Source organism: Neopsephotus bourkii, unplaced genomic scaffold (assembly GCF_033783945.1).
Source record: "Neopsephotus bourkii isolate Nb327-2 ecotype Australia unplaced genomic scaffold, CSIRO-AGI_Nbou_v1 NB_1783, whole genome shotgun sequence".
NCBI classification, from domain to species: domain Eukaryota; kingdom Metazoa; phylum Chordata; class Aves; order Psittaciformes; family Psittacidae; genus Neopsephotus; species Neopsephotus bourkii.
The window spans coordinates 1,211,893-1,236,249 of NW_026902257.1; the positions used below are offsets into that span (position 1 = coordinate 1,211,893).

The following is a 24,357-nucleotide window of genomic DNA, read 5'->3' on the forward strand; positions in this document are numbered from 1 at the left end:
AAACCAGCATCCACCATGCCCTCCAGCCCACCCCTCCCAGCTTCCGCATTGTGTAAACTGAGGGGGACCCCCCAAAAAAAAACTAAGGCAGCCTCCTCCTTTTCCTGGATCCGAGGTCCCTTTATACCGCTTTGCTTGCTGCCTCCTCACAGCCAGTGTCCAGCATCTCTTTCTGTAACCTGAAATTACTGAATAAACATGACAAACGCCCCCTCCCCATGAGAGCCATGCCAAAGACTGTAAGCAGGTCATTAACTGCCAAGGTCATCTTGTTTGTGAAAAAGAAAGGAAAACATTACCATTAAGACTCTAATACCGTAAAACAGCAATGCCAGCAACAAGGAAACCTAAGCTTAATGTTTCCTTTAACCCTTGCTTAAAAACACATTTGAAGTCATCTGATTCAACCATAGGACTTTCCAAATTACCATTCATTGAGGTGGTTTGGGGTAGACTCAGCCCAATTTCACACTTGCAACACACACATCCCCCACCATTTTGGCAGGATCTGTTGTTAAACCTCTTATCTAAGCAGAAAATAATGAATTAATCTGGCATTTTGAAACTTGTCATCAGGAGATCAGGAGAGCCACCCACCCCTTCCGGACCATAAGCTTTTAGGGCACACTACTGCATCTTTGAATGACCATATGGGACCAGCCTATGTGGAGCTGCAACACCCCTGCCTATCCCCCAGCAGACTCCACAGCCCTCCCTTTCCTTCAGGGAGCATATAAATTTTTCTCCATCTGACTCTTAACTACTGTTTGTCCGCAGACTTGTAAAATACACTAAGAAATGCCTAATGAGACACTGATCTGGCATCCAAATGTTCTCCCCCATCCATTTCCCCAGCGGGCCGTTGCCTGAGCAGCACACGCGTTGAGGCTGTAATTTGTTTGCCAGCTCTCCAAGGAAGGAAGGAAGGAAAGTGGGTGGGTGGGTGAGAGCTGGAGTCGGTGCAACATCAGCACATGGCTGGCTTGCACGTGTTTTCAGTCAATCACTACTAAGAAAAAAAAAATATATATATATATACACATACGCCACACAATAATCTAAAAGCCCAAATGAAGACAGGCAGGTTGCTAGGATAACAATGCTTCCTTCACACCAGGATCTAATCAGTAAGTAAAACCCACAGCTCTCAAGACAAAGACCGGTAAGTGCTGAGCTTTTGAGACCCTAACAAAAAGGCATTCCTTCTGAATTCCAGGTAGCCCAGCCTGTATGTGACCTGTACTTCCAGGGACTTCACAAATTATTTATCTTACAGTAGCACTGTGAAACCAGCTACTGCAGAACTGGGGAAGCCCAGGCAAGAGATGGAAGGTTGCGTAATAAACCCCATTTTATTACTGGGATGCCCAGGCACTCAAGAGTCCAAGCAATCTGTTCAAAGTTACTTGAGAAGTCTGGAGGGGAAGAATTAGCTGAATCAGACAACCACAGCCCCGAGTTCAGTGACCCAAAGCCAAGCCTCCTGCCCTCTAACTGAACGCTTAACTCTTGCTGGAGAGAGTCTGAACACGTAGACAAAAGACTCCAGCAGGTTGGTAAGCCAGCTGTTACCTTGCCTGCTGGTGCTGGGAGCAGTTTACCCAGGAGGCTGGTTTTGCATTGTCTGAATGCACCTCCTGCAGCACAGGGCCTTGAAGCATTTAAAAGTTTATTTGAAAATATTTTAAAAATCTGAAATAGGTTCCAGATTGCAAATATTTACACACGTTCTTACGTGCAAGGAGTCCAAGTAAGTTAAAAAAAATACTTTTACGTCTAACTTTAACTATGTACATAAATATTTACAGGATTGTGACTTTGATTTTCCTCCCTTGTGCTCAGAATATCACCTGGTTCTTGAGTGACTGGGGACAACGAAGTGAGCTGCTTTCTCAGTTTCATGTGTTATCCCTATCCTGCATTGTCTGGCTTGTAAACACAGGAGCAGCAGTGTAGAAATCCAAACCCAAAACCCAAAGCTGCTTTTAAGTGATTAGCGTTCTGCAAGAACAGCGTCAAAGAAATAGACTGAAACTTGAATAACTGTACATATTGTGAAATCTCATACAGACTAAATTGAACAGGATACTAAACGGATGCCTTAAACCTGTTTTACTCTCTTCCTACAAAAACTTATATAGCAGTTAGATGAGAGCTAGCAACAAGGCACCTCATGTGCCTCAGTAGCTATTTCCCTGATGTGCACAGAGATAAACCCCAGACCTCTACAAGCAGGGGGGTTTAAGGGAGCATAAAACAACAAATATAACAAATAAAACAAAATTAAAAAAACCAAACAACACCCTACCACACTAAACCAAAAAGCACAGCAAAAAAAGCCCCCAAAACACCCAACATGTTTTAGTAGTCTAATCTAAGTTTTCTTCACAGTTATTAAAACTTGGAAAAATACAAAGGAAGTTTTCGGAGTGTGAGCAGCAGCATTCCCTTCCTGGTTCCCTCAAGCAAGGAACAGCACTTCATTCCCAGGAAGCACAGCTGAGCATGTTCTTTACCTTCCCCTTCAACTCATAAAGTACAGGGAGGGGGGAACAGCTCAAACCAAACAAAAAAAGCCACTTCGGAAAACAAACTGCTCTTTCAACACTGGGAAGTTGAGCTGCGCACAAGGCTCAGACAGTTTAAACACCATACTTTCTAGCCTCTTCCCTCTTCGGCATGTGTCATAAGAAACATTTAAATTTAACGATGGTCATACGAACGTTACTTTAGAGGTTTATGCATTTGATAGCACTTGCACTTAGCTACTTCAACTATTTCCTCCCATAGACCAGCTATCTGCTGGTTTCCTCTGTTTGTATAGAGCCTTTGGTAGTAACAAAAATAAATTCTTTAAAGTGTATGCATTCTGGCTTTAAAACCACAACCACTGACTGAGTGATTCACCAACAGTCAAAATCCCCCCAACAGTTTTCTCTTTAAAAAGATAATTCAGTATTTATTTTGTGCTTCAGTGTAATTAATGCCTTCTACAACTTTTTATTAATTTGCAATTCACTGAAGTCTCACCATTAATTTCTGAAATCTGGAATACAGCACCCCATCAAATTCTAGCCCAAACGTGCCTAATGTGAAATCAATGGACGCAAACAATCTCTTGCCATGGATAAGGTTAGAGAAGGAAAATCAAACGTCTGTGTACAAACTAATTTCAATAATATGCTGAGAGTTTAATATATTAATGAAAAGGATTTTAAATACCACAATTTCACTAAATTCAATCAGTGCTGCTCAGCAGATACAGCTACAAAATATCACAATGAATATGGAAGAGGCTTATGCTATGTTACTCTTACTATCTTGACACACAGAAAGATTTGAGTATGGTGATTTGTTCAGAATATAATTAAAAGTACCAATCAAAACGAAAAAGCAAAACCTCTGCAAATGAACCTGTGCCCTTGATTTTTAGGAATGGACTGTAAAACTTCAAAAACTTCAAATAATTTGGAGATATCAGCGTAGGCTCATTTAATATTATTTGAAAATGTCATGTTTTCAGAAAAAGAATGCATTTAATGGAACAGGTGCCTGTTTCATGCATTTTCAAGAATTGGTTGCTTTGTAAAAAAAAGCGTTTTCCAAGAATTCGGATTTTATAAAAACAGAATTTTGACAGAAAATTAAGTCAAGACCTGAGGATACTCACAATTAATATCTTTAACTTTTTTTTTTTTTTTTGCTGAGATCTGAGAATAACTTATTTTTCAAATTTTCTAAAAAGTAATTGGAGCTATTAAAAGCTATTTTACAATAAAGGTTGGCAGTAGAGAACATCTGCATACAAAGTTATCAGCTGTATTCCAGTTTGAATGTGATTTTCTTCATCAAAATCTTTATAATGTGTTGCACTCCAAACAGCAGTCTACTTAAAATCTGTTCACAACAAAGGGACAAAGCCTAGACCCAGGTTATCTGTACATGTAGTACTTGTTAACTGCAGCTATTATGAATGTGTCAGGAGAATACTTCACTGAAATTGCTTTAAGTGACCACAAACACGGGCCAGTTTTAGTTTCCTGGTTTACTTAGGGACATTTTCTCCAAAAGCTGAAGATGACTGTTTCACACATTTCTGTCCAACAGCTCTGAGGCAGCTCATCAGAGTAAGGCATAAAGAGAACGAACATCCCTTAATAACTAACATGTGCCAAATAATCACAAAGAACATTTAATTCCACAGGACCATAAGGCACCCCACAGATGTAACTCATCTACACGCACAAGCCAGCCAGAATGACTTATTCTACAGTCCCTGAGATGATATGGCCACTTGCAGGCTGCTCTGTCAGCTCAAGCCCCCACACTCAAGAGCAACAAAACAACACTAGAAACAGAGAGCAAAGAAACACAGTGCGCCATGGTCCTTAAGGAACATAAGGAAAAGTACTTTAAAATCACAACCGGCATTTCAAAGAACACTGTGTAATGGTACGGGTTATTCATATTATCAAGGTGCCCAGCAGCTCCAGCCACCAGGCAGGGCTCCCACCGTGGCAGGCACTGCTTGATGTGCAAAAGGCACCATTTCAGTGCAGCTTCTTCTACAGAGCCTCAGCCCCCAAGTGAGGCTCTAAATCTGCAAAAACTGAGCTGGGAGCAGGAGAGGCAGGGAGCCAGAGGCTGCTGCAGCTGGTCCTTGGAGGAGCTGCCTGTGCTGGATGGCCTACCCTGCACTGACACCAACAGGAGGTGGCCCACCAGCTGCTGGCTCCCTGCAGGAAAGGTGGGAAGAGCAGATGACAGCTGGAATACTTCAGCACTGCAAACAGGAGCCTAGCTCCCCTTGCAGGCTTTAGCCTTTGTGACAATACACTGCTGATTTTTCCACCACAGATAGGTCTGCTAGCCACACCAACCGTGGGTGAGGATGGGCTTCAAGCTTAGTGCTACCTCTTGCTGAACTATATGGTATAAAGTTCCAATGACCCGATTTGACAGAAAAGGAAATAATTCATTTCAGTCAAAACACAGTTTGTCCAAATGAAAAAGGAAAAAAAAAAGAAAGAAGTGTCCCATACCATCCACATTAGAGCTTCCACTCTGTGGAAACCAGAGTCACTGTCTGCAAACATTTCTAAGAGCCACACAGTGGGGGGGAACTTTGTCTGAAATGGAGGAACTAACAACCAGCAGGATGTACCACCGCAGGTTTCAGTGCCAGCTCACACATTCCATCCCACTTCACAGGAGGATCAAGAGGGTTTTAAAAGCTCAGGTTCTCCAGTAATCCCAGACTACCCATCCCAACCCCAGGAGAGCATCAGACCAGACCAAAACAAGGATTCTCCCATACAGCCTGGCTGGGCATAAGGAGGTGTAAGACCACACTTCCCTGGTGCCCTCAACCACAGACCAACAATGCAGCTGGAGACTGTGTTTCCAGCATCACTTCACTTCTCCAGGTTGCTTTGCTGGAACTGGCAGAAGGCTCCAGCCTCCAAAGCTCATACACTTGATGAAGAGCTTCTGGCAGCAACCAGCTGTGGGCATGGTCCTGCAGAGCTGAGCTCTCTTTGGTTCTTGTTTTCAGGACTCCTGCCCAGTTCCAGTGGCTGTATTAACAGATGACAAGTAGTGCCTAATGTAGGGAAGGTTACATGCAATTTATGTTTTTATTGAGAGAGAATCTACCTGCCCCCAGCAATGGATGTCCTGGTACTAATAGGAAAACAAGTTTATGCAAATCAAAATACTGTGGTTTTAATCACCTGATCCAATCTAGTTATGAGCTGGGTTTATTATTTTCTGCTAATTGTGAGGCTGTGGATCCATCTGACTTTTCTAGGCAGGAGTGCCAGTTAAAGCACTTCTTCCCACCTCCACGCCTGCCATGCAACTCAGCTTCCCAGTCCTCTGCTGCTGCCCACGTGGTGCTTGCACGGCGATTTCTGCAGCGATGCAGGGAAGCAGACTGAAGAGCTGATCCAAGGGGCTGGAGGAGAGAAGGAAGAACCTATACATAAACACAAAAGTATTTTTTGTTTTCATGTTCATCAGTTCACCAGTCTGATTCATCATGCACCTGCACAAACATTGATGCTAATGCAGCATAAGGGTGGGAATAACATGCAGCAAGGAACAGAGAGGCTTAAGCAGCCCTAACAGTGCAAAACCACAGGCTGAGGATGAAAACAGCAATCATCCATATTTCTCAAAGACTAGCACATGTTTATACTGGGCATCATGGTACAGCTCCCACAGTATTAACTGTATTGTTTATTCCTAGCCAGAAGTGAATAAGGAAAACCATAAAAGATGCTGTCCCATACTAAAGCCACCCACCCTGACATAATGATGGCCCCTTGCTCCCATGTCTCACTACCTTTCCTGCTGCCCATCAACCCCATGCCAGTGGCATGGCCAGCACCACCTCCAAGATACAGCTTCTCACCGTCTTCCAAAGGAAGAGACAAGTGGCACAGATGGGACCCAGAGCACCTACATACTTTCCCTCTGCAGGTCCTGTCTGCAGAGAGGACAAGGAAGGTATCAGGACCATGGCCATGCCAGGGACAACACAGTCAAAGCCCTCTGCTGCTAGCAGCAAAGCTTCAGCAGTTGCACGTACAACCAATGAATGGCACCCTTCAGCTATTTCAGCATTAAATCAAATGAAACAGGGAAGAGCTGTTAGGTCCAACAGAACAAAAAAGCACATGAGCGTGTGTGTGAACATATTTTGTACGTTAAATATCAAACACAGAAAAATAACACATAAACCCACAGAAAAATAACTTCTCTCAGACACCTGTCACCTTCAGAATATTCTATAAAAGAAGAGAGAAAGAGAGAAAGAGAGAGAGAGAGAGAGAGAGAAAGGGAGAAAGAGAGAAAGAGAGAAAGAGAGAAAGAGAGAAAGAGAAAAAAGAGAAAAAGAGAGAGAGAGAGAAAAAGACAGAAAGAGAAAAAGAGAGAAAAAGAAAAAGAGAGAAAGAGAGAGAAAGAAAGAGAAAGAAAGAGAGAGAAAGAGAGAGAGAGAGAAAAGTGTTCCTGGAAACTGGCTGGTGTACTGTTCTGACGTGTATGCAACTGCTTGCTGTTGTCTGTGGGAACTGCAAGGTGGCTAGAGAGCTTGGTGAGGGCATCACAGCCTGAAAACCTGCTGAACTGAGCCCAAGGAGTGGCCCTGGCCCTCCCAGCAGCCTGGCTAAAGTGTTCCCAAGGGTGCCTTTCACCCATACTGAGATCAGGCAGTGGTATCAACTGTAACCAAATTGGCTGAAAATGAACCTTAACAAGAAAACAAACAAACAAACAACAAAACCACACAAAAGAACACCAGACACATCCCCAGCAAACCCCAAAGCCTTTTCTCAGTGACCTGATCCTGCTGCCCAGTAGGGGTGGGCTGTCTGAATTGGGACCCACAACCATCCCGTATTTACATGACTGTTTAAAAGACCATTTTTTAAGGAATGTTTTATTTGTATGATTTAAGTAAACAATTTAAAGTACCAGAGGAAGACAACCGAAGTCAAAACTGAAAGCATCACTCCCACTCCTTGTAGATACTCAAGTATAGCTTTTACAGTAGGGATGGGACACCACTCACTGAGCCTGGCACCTCCACCAGCCACTTGGCTCCCCACGGCTGGAGCTGCCATGCCCTCAGTGCTAATCACAAGCAGCTCACCTGCGTTTCCATCTTTTCTCCAATCATGGACAAAGTGAAAGCATATGAAATTCAAACAGGTCGCATTCCCAGGTTGCATGCTAAAGCTAGGAATGCCTGCCAGCTGCAGCACCTTTCTGGAGCATGCCATTGGTCTCACACTCACTTGCCTACAGAAAGTGGCAGTAACTTCTAGTTGTCAAAACTTCTAAACCTTTAATTTATCAAGATTAAAATCGATTAGCCCAAACCCAAGAGATTAAGGTTGAATTACATATGAAAAAGGACTTCTTTTTAATACATACTCTGTCATCTTACGCTTTTAGCAATTATTACAATATGGGACATGTGTTTGACACTTATTTTTTAGTGTTCAAAAAATATTTCAGTTGCAAGCTCTCTGCCATCTGTTTCCTATCATTATTTCATTAAAATAGCTTTCATTTCTTGAACAGTAGAAGAGTTAAGATTATTTTCTGGGTGACTAGATTATTATCTCCTTTACTTGAACAGCATCATTCCAGCTTTTTTTCTTAAAGAGGCATATGCACTTCACCACAATTCCCATTGACAAGGGCTAACAAAGCAAGCTAGCTTAAAACCAGAAAAATAAATCCCCTTCTCCCCACCTACCAAGAACACTCATCGAGATATTCTGAGGATACTAATAGAATAACTTGTCAGCTGCAAAAAGCATGGATGTTTCCTCCCAGAAAGAGAAAACTCACACCTGAATACACCTTGGATGAAAACCAAGGTCCAGCATACAATGCGTGGCTTACACCATGCAAAACACCATTCCCAGTCAAAATACTAGAGCTCAAGGACCATGACTACCCATGCAGGGGCGAAGTCGCCCACATACAAGGAAGAGGTGGTTTCTGAGCAGTTATCAGGAGCAAGCGCAATAATTCTTACCTGGAAAATGCTGTTTGCAGCTGCTCACCGATTTGTCAGCACACATGCTGCTCTTGCCTCATGATTTATGATGCTCTCTCCAGCACTGAGACTTCTATTACTGTCCTCATTTATTGCCTGCAGCTGTCATTCTCACCAACAATTCTACAGTTGTTTGTAGGTGAGGTATCAAAGGTATTTAGTGTGCACCTAGAGATGTAATTTTAATCAACCCTACTCACAGGCAGCATTTAAATGTTAGAACAACTTCACAGAGTGCAGCAATTAACGTGGACTTGACCAACCACAATTATGACAGCCAGAAACGTTTACTCATAAACGCCTCAAAAGGATGGATGTCCAACAGGCGTGAAAACACCTGCTGATTTGTAAATGAAGATAAAAATAGTACCCACAGATCACAAAACCTTCCGACAGATATCTGAATGCACAATAAATGTATTAATACAAATTCAGCAATTTCACTATGGTCGAATTGTCGATAAGGCGCTAAATTCAGCTACACCTTTCTCATCACGTATTTTCCACAGCCAGCTATTTTCCCCTTAGTCTCGACAGGTTTTCCAGCATCTCCTAAAAATCTGCTGAATCTGTCTGTTTTAGAATACTGGCAGTGGAGGGGGAAGCAGATTTTCACATCCAACAATTCCACTTTTAAAATATCTCAGTATGTTTTCTAGACATTCAAAATCTGCAAATCAAAATATTCTTCCTTAACTTTCTGGGGAGCCACAACGCACTTGATTTGAAAAAGAGGCAAACAGTGTTACTAAGCATGACTATCGACTGCACCACCCTGCTCTGAGAGAGGGTGGCAAACAGTCTCCAGGTGCAAACTGGACATACCACCTCCAACCATGGCACGAATGCACAACAGAGAGTACAAAAGGAGACCTGGACCTAAGCCTAATACTGCTTTCATGTGTATTCTTAAGTCAACTGATTAGAACAGCATCACTATTTGATGAGTTTCTAGCGCTTATGATCCAGAATGAAACTGGAAAACATGAACCCTAAACAAACCCCAAAAGGCAGATTTTGCAAAAGAATGCATGTTTCTTGTTATTTAAAATTATTCTATAGGTCTGGCTTCTGGTGGCTGAATATTTTAACGCTGGCAATTCTAAATTAATCTAATCAGTACTCTAAGCACCGAAATCCAGTTTCTATGTTCTAAGTTCTTCTCTTCAACACCATCCACAGCTTGACAATGGCACTCAAGGCAAACCCAACAATTATGAATTTACAAACAAAAGATAGCCTGATCATCACTGCTGTCATAGTCAAGCTTTATCTATAGGTGAACATATAGTGTCAAAATAAAAACTACAAATTAAACACATAACTCTCAAGTGGAAAAAATGATGATGCATTTTACTGTAGCTTAATAAAGAAACTTTGGTGTTGGGAAGCTACTAATACTTGCAATACATACAGGTATTGATTAATCCTATTATCTCTCCATGTTCCAGTCCCTTCAGCCAAGATGATGAGGTCACATTGCAAGAAGCACACAGAAGTGAGTAGTCACTAATTGTGAGCCCACATTAAACCATTAGCTGATGTACAGCAGCCTGCTTTCAGGTTAAGAAATAAAATCTGCTTTTAAATAGAACACTAATAGGAGCACATTTCAGAGTTCAAGAATATATGACCCTCAAACTATTCTGTGGATGCATTTCAGTCATTTAAATACACAATATACCATTTGTCTTCCTGTAACATTTATTAGGAAAAATAGGTCTGAATTGGTCATGTGCCCTTCATTAGGAACAGTAATTAAAAAATAATCCACCATGCAAGAGCTGAACTCACCTACACTTTCATACTTTTTTAAAATTCTATTTTTATTTCAAGTTTTACTCTACCCCTGACCCCCTTCCTACATGTAACTGCAGAATGTGTATGTTTTGGGTGGAAGTAACATTTCTATGCAGGGTACATGCAGTTATGTGCTTTACATATGCTAGCTTTGACCACAGTTTAACCAAGTCACTGCACTCCTCTGAGCGAAAGGCCCATCCAAATGGAGCAGCTGGATCCAACTACCTGGCACCCACCTGGTGCAACTACAATACAAAGATGTCTCTGAAGTCAGACACAGGATCCTTACTGTTGAAAGCACCTCTGAGATTCCTCACCCCAGTCATCCAGGAATTGGGGAATTAGAAACAAACCAAACAAACCAACCAACCCCCACAACTGCCACACAGGAAACCTCCATGGAACACAAAACTTGAAGCTCCCTCCATCAATCATTATCCCATTTTTCTTGATACTGGACATTAGAATATTTTACTGGTGACGGTAGAAGCCTTTTTGTTTTCCCCAAACCTAACAGAGCTGAGAAGACATTTAAACTATAATTGTTCTTAGATCCAAACAGAGATTCACATCCTATCCTCAGATGATGTCTTTAGGATCTGATCATTCATATGTGTATGTATGTTTTTTCACTGACAAACAACCTGACTCCTCTACTTGTGCAACTTGCATTACGCATAGGAAATCCTTGGCAGAGGCAGGCCAACATATGTTAATTACTGGGTTGCATTATAATAAGTCTAACATCTTGTTTCCCATACAGGGTTTTTAAATAAATACAAACAACAGTCTCTTTAGATACAAAAGTATGTATTTTTGTATCACAGGCTAAAAACATTCTATGTTAAAAACACAAATAGACCAACTGCCAGAGAATTCCTGCCTCTTCAGTATTTTTTTTGGGGGGGGGGATTTATTAAGCAAAGAAGCCAGGCAATCTTTCAGAGAGGTTAGCATATGTGCATTCATCTTTCATTTCCTATAAATTATCCTGAAGTCAGGTGTAATAGCGAAAAGGGGAGCTTGACTCCCCAACCTTCTATTTCTTCTATAAACAGCTTGTCAGGTAAAGTTGGCTACCAGCTTCTACAGCAAAATAAAGCACAAATTCATGAACACTGGGGAGCATGAACAAAGCAAACATATGCTTAGAAATATGTATTTTTCTTATGACAGGAGTACTATGTTTCTTCATTTTATGATTTAATACACTGGGATATTGCTAGGACAAGATGATGGCAACATTACAAGTATTTTTGATTTACATTTCTCTTTATTGAGTAAGAGGCATTGAAGGCCATAGCTGAAATTTCAGACAAAGGACTAAGACTCTACGCTGACACACTGTTTCTTTTTGGATGACCAAATTCAAAGTTTTAAATCTGAATTTCAAATCATGGGACACCACAAAACTGACAGAAACACCAGAAGTTCTGTTGAAATGTTCAGAACAGTAATATTCTAAAAATAGGGACTGGTAAAAGACTTTCTTTCACAAAAGGTTTTGGAAAGAGTTCAGGCACTGAATAAATAATGTATACATGCATTTAGAATGCAAAACCTTTTAGGAGACAACAAAAACGCTGTCTCAGATTTTTTACTTTTTAAAGTGATTAAACAAATTAGTGACAGGACATTATCCCACAACTGTGACCAGAAACCTACTAGGCATCACCCTCTCCTCCTTCCTTGCCCAGGAGTCCCTGCACTGGGTGCTGCACAGATGCAGCACTGGTCCCCAGTCCAAAAGGGTCAGCACCAGCCAAGAGGCACCAGTGAAGAGCAGACAGATGGTGGCCAATAAGGAAACTATCACTCTTAGTCACCATTGCTGAGCCTGGGTACCACACAACAGCAGTCTGACTATCATCTACTTTACTCCTCATTTCAGCTCGTTAATATGTTTACCTGCATATGCCTAGTGCTCCCAGCTATAGGGCAAACAGACAGGAGAGCTGTATTAGGTGTACCAGCCCAGTGTCATACAGGGCTTGCAAGGACCCACCACAGCCAAGTATAACACTGAAGCCAGATATCCAAAGGTTACAAAACAGTGCACTAAATCCAACATGCCCACTGGGAGCAGTTATGCTCTGTGTTAGCCAAGAGAAAATATGTCCAACTCTTCAAGATGGACGTTCAACATACCAACTAGTTAACAAAAGAAAATTGGATCTTGAATTTCACATAGTTTTTGTATTTATTTAGAGACACAATGATATTCTGCTGAAGAATAAGACAAGCACAGTGTTGAATTTAAGGTGCCCATGTACTTCCACCAACCAATTCCTCGAACCCAGGCTCTGAACCCTCCAGCAGCTGCTACCTCCTCCTCCACTTCCCTACAGACCTCGCACCACCCAGGCACCTGTCAACCTATTACACAGAACAATCTGCCATGAATACAGGTAGAAATAAAATGACTGCAGGTATTTTCAGGACCCATTTTAATCAAACAGTGTCCGAACTACTCATCATCCACAGCACTATCCCTTGCAGAAAGAACCACCGCTTCACCCAAGCCTGTGCAGCACCAAGCACCATCTGGTCTACACCCTGGGAGGTCCTTTCTGCACTTTCAACTTGCTCTGCTCCAGTTCGTGCCACCGACAGTGGTGCCATCACCACCACGTTCCCTGCTGCACAGACTCTGCAGGACAAGGCAACTTCATGTGAATGCTTCAAAATATTTATCCTGTGTCCTGTTGCTGATTCCTTCTGAAGTATAAACAAGATCTGTATGGCCTTCCCTTTATTTGTAACTCATACCCGAGGATCACTCAGCATGCAAGGTTTGGTCTTGAAGAGAAGCATTTATATAGCTCAGACAAGCCCAAGTCTAAGCTATATTTTTGTTAAACACCAGGATTAAGCATTTATTATTAACAAACATTTCAGAAGTTCCCATGTATTTCTTCTACACTCTTGTCTTTTGCTGGTCACCAACAGCTGCTGTCAGTTTTACTTGTTCTTTGGTAAAGAATAACAAGGCCAACTGAAACAGCGACTCCCAGGTTACACACAAACAAGCTACAGGAGCAGGACCTTGTTTATCTGGACTCTGAAGCCCTTCTGGGTACCCACCTTCCCACACAACTCCTGCTCTGTCTGCTGCTACAGGAACTGCCGCTAAGCCTGGGACTGCTGGGCCATGGAGCCCCCCCAGTTTCTCTTTCCAGTCCCACCAGTGAAAGTCAGTTCTGAGCTAGGCTGAGCCTTCCCCTAAGGGGTCCCTGCAGCAGTGTGCAACGCTGCTACAGAAGCGGGTCAGAGCCAGAGCCACAGCCTGAGCAATGTCAGGGGCCGGTGACTGGGAAAGAACACACCACCCGCACATTTACTCCATCAGAAAGCTGTGGGAAGAATACATGAGCCCAAGTGGTTTAACTCACAAGGCTCATTTAACCAAGTCTTAGAAGGCTCCACTACTGACCCAAAATAACTTCTCATTACATAATACTGTTATGATTTTAATGCGCGAGATGTCAAGAGTTTTACAGTGCCAACAGCCAAAGCTATGCATTTCAGCTGGAAAGCTAGTAGGCTCCCATGTCTAATGGTATCAAATTCCAGCTGGACTGCAACCCAATAGTTTTAAAAAGTGGTGTACATTATGGGAGAGATCTCATACTTGAGAGGACAGGAAAAGACTGAAGTATAGATCCTGAAACTAATCTCCTAAAGAAGGCCTGATAGAAGCTTTAAGTCTCACAAAGTGAGAAATATCAGAGTAGGTATCTCTAAAGCAGGAAAGACACTTGTGAATGGGATGAAGCTGAACACCAGTTTGTAGGGAAAACAGCTGTGCTAACACAACACACAAATTCATGTTTTCAGTCACAGAACTGCTACCTACATTTGTATACGTGGGTTGCATTAAGGTGCAACTCAGCATCTTAATTTTCTGTGAAACAGAGTACCTGTATCTCAGTGGCAAGGTGGGACTTCATGGTTTTGTAAAGCACTTAAGGACAGAAAACTGAACATGCAGATAGTCAGGATCACAAGGGCATGTTCACTGGCCTGGAGTCTTTTTAGAACAAGCATTCCAGTCTTAAAAAAATAATAAAGTTATTGTTTAATCAAATGTGAAGTGCATCAACCTGTGCTAAGTGGAGGAAAGAAGAAAAGCTTTCTTTGAAAAGACTTGGGGAAGCATTGGGCTGCTGTAAGGGAGGTCAACACAAGCTGTATACCAGCTGTAAACAAGTTAACTTCTGTGATCCCACTGCTGGGAAAAGAGTTGTAAGAGCATTAAACAAACACAGAATTTACAAGAAGGACACCAAGAGATTGGGTAGACTGCCTGACAACCACATCATTCTTCTTCCCCCCGAAAACCTGCAGGATAATAAACCCTTCTCTCTTCCATATATAGATAGATATATAAACAAACTGCTCTTCCGAGAATCCAATGTCAACAAAGTCTCTAAAACTGCTTTTTAAAGCTCTTCTCCTGCCTTTTTTGGGGGGGGTTATGCAGAGGGAAGATAACCAAATGGGTCTTCTGTTGACCTATGAACACATTATGAAGAAGTGACGGTGCCTGTTGTCAAGCTACTCTAGCTGCAGGAACTTGTGTTTTTGTAATGTATTTTAAGCAAAAATGTTCTCCAAGAAAATCTCCCTGTTTATAAGGCTTTTTTTACAATTTACAACCGCAAAAATCTAAAAGATACACTCAATGCTAAGAAAGACTAAAGTTTATGTTAAAGCAGTGATATGTAAGTTATTTCTTATTTTCAGACCATGTATGGGGACATCCCACATTCTGGCTGTATGAACAGAAGCATCACTCAGACTGGGTATGGAGGCAGCAGGACAGCAGGTTGGTGAGTTTCTCTCCCTTCCTTCAGAAAGTGGCTGCAGTTGGAGGGATAGGGGTCCTGCAAGTGAAGACAGAAGCCTTTCCTTTCTGTCACTTTATGGCAGTTTCCCCCACCCCATCACATTCTCACACCTCTAAAATAACCAAAAGTAGATGGTAACCTTTGAGCTGGAGGATGCCTGTCCACCAGGCACTGCCCTGCACTGCTCCCTCATCCCACAATGCCTTTAGTTACACAGTAAGCCCACGTTCAATTAGTTCATCTGTTTTTGGAATGAGTGCTTAAAAGCAAGAGAGGAAGAGAAACCTGCACTTCAGAATTTACTGACAGAACAGGAGGTGTGTATTTCAGGACAGCCTAAAAAGCTCTGCTGTTCTCAGAGGTAATCAGGAATACAGCCAAGAAACAAGCAGATATTTATCAAGGGAACTGGTTTGTTGCTACTAAATGGCCAATTGAAGCTCCTGCTACTCTGTCATGTATCTATTTCACTGCGGCCTCAATAAATAAACCTTTCTGATTAGTTATAAGACTATCTAGAAATCTCTGAGAGATGGATACCATTTGCTTTGCCAAACAAGCAGTCGTTGCAGCCCTTAAGCCTCAAAGGAATTACATAAATAAATAAATAATGATTCCAAGGGACAACACAAACTTGTGTACATAATTGCTCTTTTTCTTATTTATCAAACATAGATGTTTTCACCTAATCAGCAAGGGTGGCAAATGATATTTCACAGGTACAAAAAGCTGCAATATGAATGGGGCAGAGTTTATCCACATTTGTGCATTAGACACAACCAGCCAGTATTCTCCAGTTAATGCTATCCTGACCAACCCGACTACTCAAGTAAGCCACCAGAAAAGTTTGCCAGGTACCAAAGAGCTGAGAACATCAGAACAAGGAAGATCTGAAGACCAAATAAAGACAACAAACAATTCCATACCAGTTTTGCATGAACCTATCAGATGCACAAAGCCTGTGGCTTTCATCCGTACATATAGACACGTATGTATTATCTATAGAAGTGTTCCCCTTTCTGAAGTCAGACCCACAGCAGTGCTGCTTTTCCCTGGGGGGGTTGAGGAGGAAGGCTTACAGCAACCACAGTCTCTCTGTGCCTGCAGCCAATACTAACCACCAAGAAACTGGAATATGATTGTACAGGGAGAGGACAGCATCTACTACCCACAGATCACGCAGCCAGAGGATCGCCTGGGTAGATTTCACAGGACTGAAGAAGGATATCTTAGCATAAGAACATTGGTTTTATAAATCAGCTCTCCCTCATTTACTGACACATAAATATTAAGTCACAAAAACCAAAACCTAAATTGTGCTAAAAATAAATAAATAACAAAAAGAATAACAAACTCTTTATGAAGACAAGCAATGAGCAGTAGAGGCAATCCAAATCCACAGCTTTATGAAATTTCCACAGGTTTGTAGCATTGTGCATATTAATGGGGTTTTGACCCATTTCTTTTCCTTCCTCCCTGCCTGTGCTGAGCTAACAGCCCTCCTGCTTCACTTTGGGAATCAATTCAAATCTGCTCTGCAGAGTAAAAACAAGCACTGGATTATCAACCAAGGGATATGCTTCCCACATTTACCTTAACGGAATGCTAACATGATAGCTTGTATGTGCCTACCTCAGTATTAATACACTAGACAAAATACAAAATAGCTCGATTTACTGAATTATCTGTGGACAGAAGACTCTTTTCCAGCTTGGATATTTCACTAGATCCTGAACCTTATTTGAAAATGCATCAACCGTCACCCCTTCCCCATTGGAAGGGACTGTGTTTGGCTGTTCCAGGATTTCATACAGGGGTACAAATTACTTCTTCTATCTTCTGCTACAGGTCTGAACAGTGTAAGCCAACTGAGGGAAACTACAGGTGGCCCAGATCAAAGGGTCATTTACATGGGCCTTCAGAAGGGTGGGTTCTTTTAAGAATGAATCATCCCCTATGGAGTAACTCAATTTCTGTTGACACTTCCAGGAGAAATAGGGTAGAAAGTGGTTTTGTCTGTCTAAGAACAACTTTGTGTTTTGTACTAGATACATAACATACAAAATTGCCATCCTCCAAGAACGGAAGGGTAGAGGAACTGCACTGAAGCTGGCAAACCTCTCCTTGCAGGCAATGTAAGCTTCAGTGTATCTTAAAAACTATTAGAACCAAAAATAACATGTAACAAGTGTTAAGACCATCTCTTACTCTCATAATACACTACTGCCTCCAACAGTCGAGTTGTGGAGATCCATTACAACCCATTGTCTGGACATATCCCTTGCAGCCCATATCACCTTTAAAATATTCTGACGCTAACCAAGCTGAATGCTAATGATCATGTGAAACCCAATGGAAATAAAGAAATTGAAAATTGCTACATAAGAAGTTTTTGCTTTTAGAAAAAAGAAGGGGGGTTATAAATCAACAGGAGAAAGCAACATTTCCATTTACAAACCTTTTTAAAAAAAATAAAATCTGAAACCACCATAACAAGGCAGAAATTATACCTAAGGCAACTGACAGCCTCAACTTATCATCAGCACAAAAGCTTACACACACCTAAATTCAGTGAAAGGAAAACGCAGGAGGTGTATCACTGCCCATCTGTGGTGGTCTGTATCGATGCATGCCCACTGTGCTTCCCCATAAGCACATCTAAAGGATAAATACGGTTTGTGCACCTCATCCCACAACAGTTGGTTGACAAGAACAAGTATAAACCAACTCAAAACTCTTCAGCATTATTGATGCTTTGCTGTAATACAGGATAAGATTTCACAAAAATTGGTCTAACTAGGAGTGAACAAATCAGCCAATTGCATAGTCATCAAATTTGTTACCACAGGCATTAACTGCAGTCCTACTCATTTATGAGAAACAGGCTTCCCAGGTAAAGCCATAACAATCCCAGCTCATTCCTCCTCTGGCATTTGATCACCCATGTCATTACAGCAGCATGGCAGGCACCACCAGCTCCTGGCCAGCCACTACATCCGTTTCTCATGGTCACATTATCTTCTGTGTGACTGGAAACAGGCTGGATCCCTGTTGTCCTGAAGCCTATCAACAACACCGTAGAAGGCAAAAGGAATTCCAACTTTTGTTTCCTTTCTGGGATCTATTTTTCTTCCTTTTCAGCAGAGAAACCAGGCTTTGCAGGCTGCTAGTACAAACAAGTTGCCAAAAAGCAGCCAACATTGTCTCCAACTATAGTATCAGTGATATAACTGCCATCCATGAGGCTTGTTGTTTTGTTGGGAGGGTTTTTTTGGTTGTTTTTTTTTTTTTTTTTGGTCCACACAAAACCTTTGGAGCCTATAAAAGTGGAAGAGATTTGGGGCAAAGGGCAAGCAACTCCCAAGAAAAGTTATGAATGGAAATGTGCTACAAAGCCTCCTCTCTCCTTTCCGCCCCTTGCAACCGCTGCTGATCAGGACAAATCTTTCAGATGCTGCAGAAACTGATCTATTATCTTTTGTGGGTTTCCTAAAATATTGTAAAAACAGAACTGTATGCCACGTTAAGGTCACAGTTTTATTTCATCCCAGACAGCACAAAACACTCTGCATACATGCACAGCAACTCGCTTCTTTCCTGAAACAAAGTTTTCATTGATCCTTTGCCACAGACTCAATTATTGTTTCTAATCATGATCAAGGTTTATTTAAGGTATTGTGGACTGTAAACAATGTAAACAATAAAAGCATCTGTCCATGTTGACATGAATGTCATTGGCAGGTTAGACACCTATATCAACTGGTCCCCAGGGCGCTCTTTTTAAATTCTGAAAGTCCTAAGTAAATTCAAATTACAATTTACAGAATAGTCTTGAAACCAGCCACCTTTTGACATAGTGTTATCTTGAGTAAATAAAAATCACAGTCTGTCAATTAAACGCCATGAAATTTTTCGTTGTTTTAAAACACAATTCTAGACACTTTTTTTTTTTTTTTTACTTGCAGGAAATTTGGCAAAACTCCTGGTCCTCCTCACAACCACGGGGAAAAATAATAATAACCTTGTAATTTGGCAATCGTAGACACACGAGTAAAAAACAGAAGAAATCAAGCCCCTTTAAGACAACATTTTAAAAGTAAAGATAAAAAGGAGAAAGGTCCTTGACTGTGGGATATTTAAAGGATTTCAAGTCATGTTTTCCATAGCCTCATTCTAACAATAAGCATCCTTTTCTTTCTCCTCCCCTCCACCCCAAACTCGGAGGAAAACAGTCACGAAATGCACTCAACTAGCCTCAAAGTCACACGTGCTCCACTGCAGATCTTGCTTTCAATGTGTCTTTTGTTTGATGGCTGGTGTTTCGACATCCTCAACTTGAACAGAAAAAGGTCAGAGCAAGTCTTCTGGCATTCACAGACCTGCACCAGGCCCCGACAAGAGAAGATTGATGCCACAGTACATTTCCTCCAGTCGAGAGAAGGAAGTGGAGGTTTGAATCTGAGACCAACTATGTTTGCTAGAAGGATCCTTCTCCCAGAGATCATCAGTGGTGTTTAGATTTGCTGTGAAACTTCTCTGCTGGTGCTGGCAACACTTTTCGAGTTAGAGTTCTGCCCCATGCCACCTTACTGCCCCAGTACCAGGACCTGAACAGGTTCCCACAAATAAGAGGCTTTAGTCATACATCCAAGCTTTTTCCCCAGCCCTCCCCTTTCCGCCCCCTCCTGGTTCTGCTCCACCTCTCGGTTACCCCTAGTGCCCTTACGCCTGCTGCCCTCGCCCTTGCTCCAGGCTCCCCTGCCTGGGGAGGAGAGGCTGTACCATTAACCTTCCAGTATGCAAGGCCAAAGTCCATATTGCAGCTAGAGAGAAGCTGTTGCTAAAGATTCCTTAAAAGCTCTGGCACTTCAAGGCAGTTGGAACTACTCAACCAGAGCTGGGAGCCAAAGCTTCGCCACAGCATTAATGGGCTTTTGCCCTTTTAAATTTTGTAAGCCTGTCGCCTTTCTGATGCACAGTTTTATTCAGAGCCCTAAATGGCCATTTCATATTTAAAAGAAAGCTTGCATAGGTAGCACCCTAAAACTACCCCAGGTCATTCATCTCCCCCCCTCCCACCGCTCTCCTACTGTCTCTTAGGAAACCTTTGATAGAGCATTTGTTCAGGCTGCCAAGTTAAATCCTCTTCTCTCATGTCAATGCATTGAAAAAAGCAGTCGGAACACCAGCTTCACTCAGGCCTGCTCAAGTAAATGGAGAAAACCAATTCCTCTGGCACTACAGAGCCATTAAGCCGTTTGCAGATTATTAACTGAAGCACAAAAATATACACCGTGCACAATCGGACGGCAGCGCGGAGCTATTCCGTAAGTTCGCTTCAGTCTCAATAAACTGCCTGTATGGCTGCAATTTGTAATCATTTGAGCAGCTGCCGCCACTGCTTAGCGGGACCCCGACAACCCCAGACAAAAGCCGTTCCGCCGCGGCGCGGGGGTCATGCTTCCACCGCCGGCACGTTTCACGCTCCGAACATTCGGTAACTGGGGCTGCACAGGGGGAGAAGCCCCCGGAACGGAGCCTCCCCGCTCCGTGCCCCACGCCGCAGCCTCCACGGTAGCACCGAAATTAAACTTCACACGTGCAAAACAAAGTTTACAGTCTAAAAAACCGATTATAGTAACAACTTCCTCCCCCTGCCTTAGGCTGCTGTACTCCTCCTTCCACGCTACCGAGCCAGCCCGGAGCGCTATCCCGACCGGCACGGGGGGGAATAAAAGCGTGGCTGGATGGCTCCTATTTTTATGTTTACATTCCTGAAGTGTCTTTTAACTGACTGCCATTCCCCCTCTCCCCGCGAGCAGCTCCGCCAGCCGCCCCTGGAACCGCTTCCCCTCTCCCCTCGCACAAAGGCAGGCAGGCAGGCGAGCGGGTGGCGAGCAGCGGCCGGGCTGGGGCCGGGCCCCCCCTGGCCCTCTGCCCCCGCGCCCCCTCCCCTCCGCCCCGACGGCTTCCTGGACAGATGCACCGGGGGAGGGAGGGAAGAAGGGAAGGAGGGGGGCTGCTCCTTCCTCCTGCCTGGCGAGAGAGGCCCTGGTCCCAACTGGCTCTCCAAACCCAGACACAAGGAATTTACACCGAGGCAAGCTTCCCGCAGCCCGGAACACAGGCGCAAGCTCCCCCACGCGTCTCCCAAACCCCACACGCGCAGCCGGACACGCACGCCCCGAGCCGCGGCCGCAGCACCGGCCCCGGCGCGGGTCTCCAGCCCGCCCCGAGAGCGCCTGCCCGGCCGGGGGCAGCCGCCGCCCCGGCCCCCACAGCCCCTTTGTTTTTGCGTGGCTCCGACTCCCGCCCGCCTCGCCTCGCGTCGCGGTGCCACAAGTTACAGCCGGGCCGGGTCCCCCCGAGGCCCCGCGGCCGGCCGGGAAGGGCATTTCCCGGGTAGAGCCGCCTCCCCGCCGCCGGGCCCGGCTCCGCGGCTCGCCGCCCGCTCTCGCCCCGCTCCCTCGGCGGGGACAGCCTGCCCCTTTAAGAAGTCTCCGCACATTTTCTCCCCTCGCAGAATAAATACGTATTTTCTTTTCTTTTTTTTTTTTTTCCTCTCCACTGTACACCTATTTCCCCAGCGTGGCCGCTCCATTGTTTCTGCTCCGCCGAGACGCAACCCCTGCCCGGCCGCGAACGGGGAGGTGCGAGCAGGGAGCGCAAATAGACGCGAAACTTACCTACAGATTGCAAAGCAGCCTTGTAGCAGCAAAATAATAAGGAAGAAGGCAGGCAAAATCCTCTCTCCCCGACTGATTTGCAGCTCTACTCGGGTATTTTTAAATATATGATTTTGTTTATTCCCCCTTTCTTCCTTCTCCCCCCCCCCCCGCTTTCTTTTTCCTTTCTCCCCCCCCCCTTTTTCCCCTTGCCCACAGACAGTGAAAAGGAGCTCAATGTTAGTGGGTGAGTAAGTGAATCAACTAGCAGAGAGCACAGCAAGTTGAAGTGTCAAATTACATTGGCTATTCTATTACCAAAGGGCCATGCTTTGTGGCTGCTGGCAAAATCTGTCCCAGATTCCTATCTGAAAGGGAGCTGCCTCCTACAGGGATGTTCTTCTTTTCGCCCTCTCCCTTTCCCTCTTCCCTCCACCCCATCCTCCCCCCCATCCCCCAATTTAAACAAAGTTAAAAATCTTAGATACGAGTTAAAATACAAATATTGTCTTACAGTCTATTTTAAGGCGGGGAACCTCGGTTTAGTCTTCCTGAACACCAGGCACTCGGAAACCCTTCCACTCTGGAAACCGAAAGCAGGAGAATACCTATTCTCCCTTCTGTTTTTTTGTATTATTAAACAGGGGAAAGCCACCCTGGATCCGATGTGCTCTCAAGCGTGCAATGCCTCCGTCTCCATCGCCTTCACGGGAGATTTTTTACGGGGATGGAAGGAACTACCGGTTGGGCAGGGGGATGACACGGGAACGCCGAGATACCCGGAGGGAGCAGCGGGGTATCTCACTTCAGCCACCCCTCTTCTCTCTCTTCCCTCCCCCCCCAATCCCCCCCTTTATTGCCGCCACCGTCCCTCCGGGCCGCTGCTTTTTCAGAGCCCGGAGCTCCCGCCACCCAGGTAGGCGCGGGGCTCTCCCGGGGGTCCCCGCCCGCCAGCAGGGCTCTGCCGGGGAAGCCGGGCGGCGGTGCCCGGCGGGGCGGAGCGGCCCGGGGGGGGGGGTGTTTGGCCCTATCTCCCCACCCACCCTCCCCCAGTCGCCCTGAGCGCGTCCCGCGGCTCTAACAATAGGCCGGTTTGGTTGGGATTGGGTTCCCCCGTCTCCTCCTCAGGAAATCCAGCCCGATTTCCAGAGAGGAAAATAAGAAGGAACCGTCCTTGTCTGACGAGCACCGATCTGCTAAAAAACATCTCCCTCGACTTCTCTTCCCCTTGATAAAACACTTCCAGGACAATCAATATTTTATGATGAGTTGTTAATAAGCCTAATATATTCATCCCTGCTCCAACGGGGCTTGTTAGATTATGCAATTAAGATAAGCAATTTAAACAGCACAGTGCATCTCTCAGCTGGTCACATTCGTCTTGTTGGAAGAGGAGGAGAACGATCTGGACTTTAAAGGGGTGTCGGATCACTCGGGGGTGGGGGGGGTGTTTAATTATTATTTTTTATAACAACGCGTGCAGTCGGAATCGCACGTTCACGCCGCTCTCCACGCCGGTAACCCCGCGGGGCTCCCCCCCTCCTTTCCCTCCGACGGCTGCCGCTCGCTCATTTACGTACTGATTTGCATGGGGCGGCTCAGCAGCGGGGATGGAAGGGGCAAGCGGGGCTGCACCGCCCGCTGCCTCGGCCCCCCCGAGGACAGCGTCGCCGCCCCTGGCCCTCCGCCCCACTCGTTTGCGCCTTCGTGGCTTCACCAGAAGAAAACAAAAAGGAGGAAAAAACCCTACACCACCCCAAAACCCCAATTACTGTCGCTCTCCCCTCTCCTGCCGCCCGCCCGCCTCGGTGGATACCGGGAGTACCCCGCGGACACTGCGCCCCTCCGCCGCCCCGAGCGCTGCGGCACAACACCCGCCCGGTACCGCCGTGCGGCTGTGGAGGGGAGCCGCGGACGGCCAGGAGCTGCGGGGGGGCAGCGCCCCCCTTTCCCCCCGACCCCGGCAGGAGCTGGCAGCCGGCGCGTCCCTCCGGTCCGGCGTGGGTCCGGCTCCGCGTTTTGCGTGCGGCCGCGGTGTCAGCCGGGGAGCGCCGAATAACAAAGACAAGTTTGAGAGCAGCCGCCGCCGCACAGGCTGCCAGTGACGTCAGGGAACAATGCTGCTGCCAGCCAGCCCGCCCCGCGCAAGACCGGCGCCCCTTAAAGGCGCAGGGCCGCCCCACGGGGCGCTACCGGGGGCACCGGTGCCGGCACGTTGTGAGCGCTCGGGTGTCCGTCCCCCGCCGCTCCGGCTGGCCCCTCGGCACGCTGGCCACCCGCCCGCCCTGGCTGGGAGCGGTTCCGCTTCGCCGTGACGCGGCTCCCTCCCTCCCGCGCTGCGCCTTGCCCGGCACCGCTGTAATCACTCCCCTCAGCTGCCCGGGGGACGCGGCGGCCGCCCAGGCTGAATGAAGCTCTTGGCCTCCGCCGGTCCGACCCCTCCGCCCCCAGGGGGCCTGGTGGG

General features: G+C 45.2%; 1 protein-coding gene across 6 annotated transcripts in view; it reads right to left on the minus strand.

Moving 5' to 3' along the window:
• ZMIZ1 (zinc finger MIZ-type containing 1) overlaps positions 1 to 22,530 on the minus strand; it is a 344,499-nt gene extending 321,969 nt beyond the window's left edge. For 5 of the 6 annotated variants that reach the window (XM_061380041.1, XM_061380032.1, XM_061380033.1 and 2 more), the window contains exon 1: positions 21,915 to 22,051. The gene's annotated coding sequence lies outside the window, so the exon portion shown is untranslated. Of the gene's footprint in view, positions 1 to 21,914; positions 22,052 to 22,407 lie in introns of those variants that run through there. The other variant, XM_061380030.1, reaches the window with a different exon arrangement.
• Between the last annotated feature and the right edge of the window lie 1,827 nt (positions 22,531 to 24,357).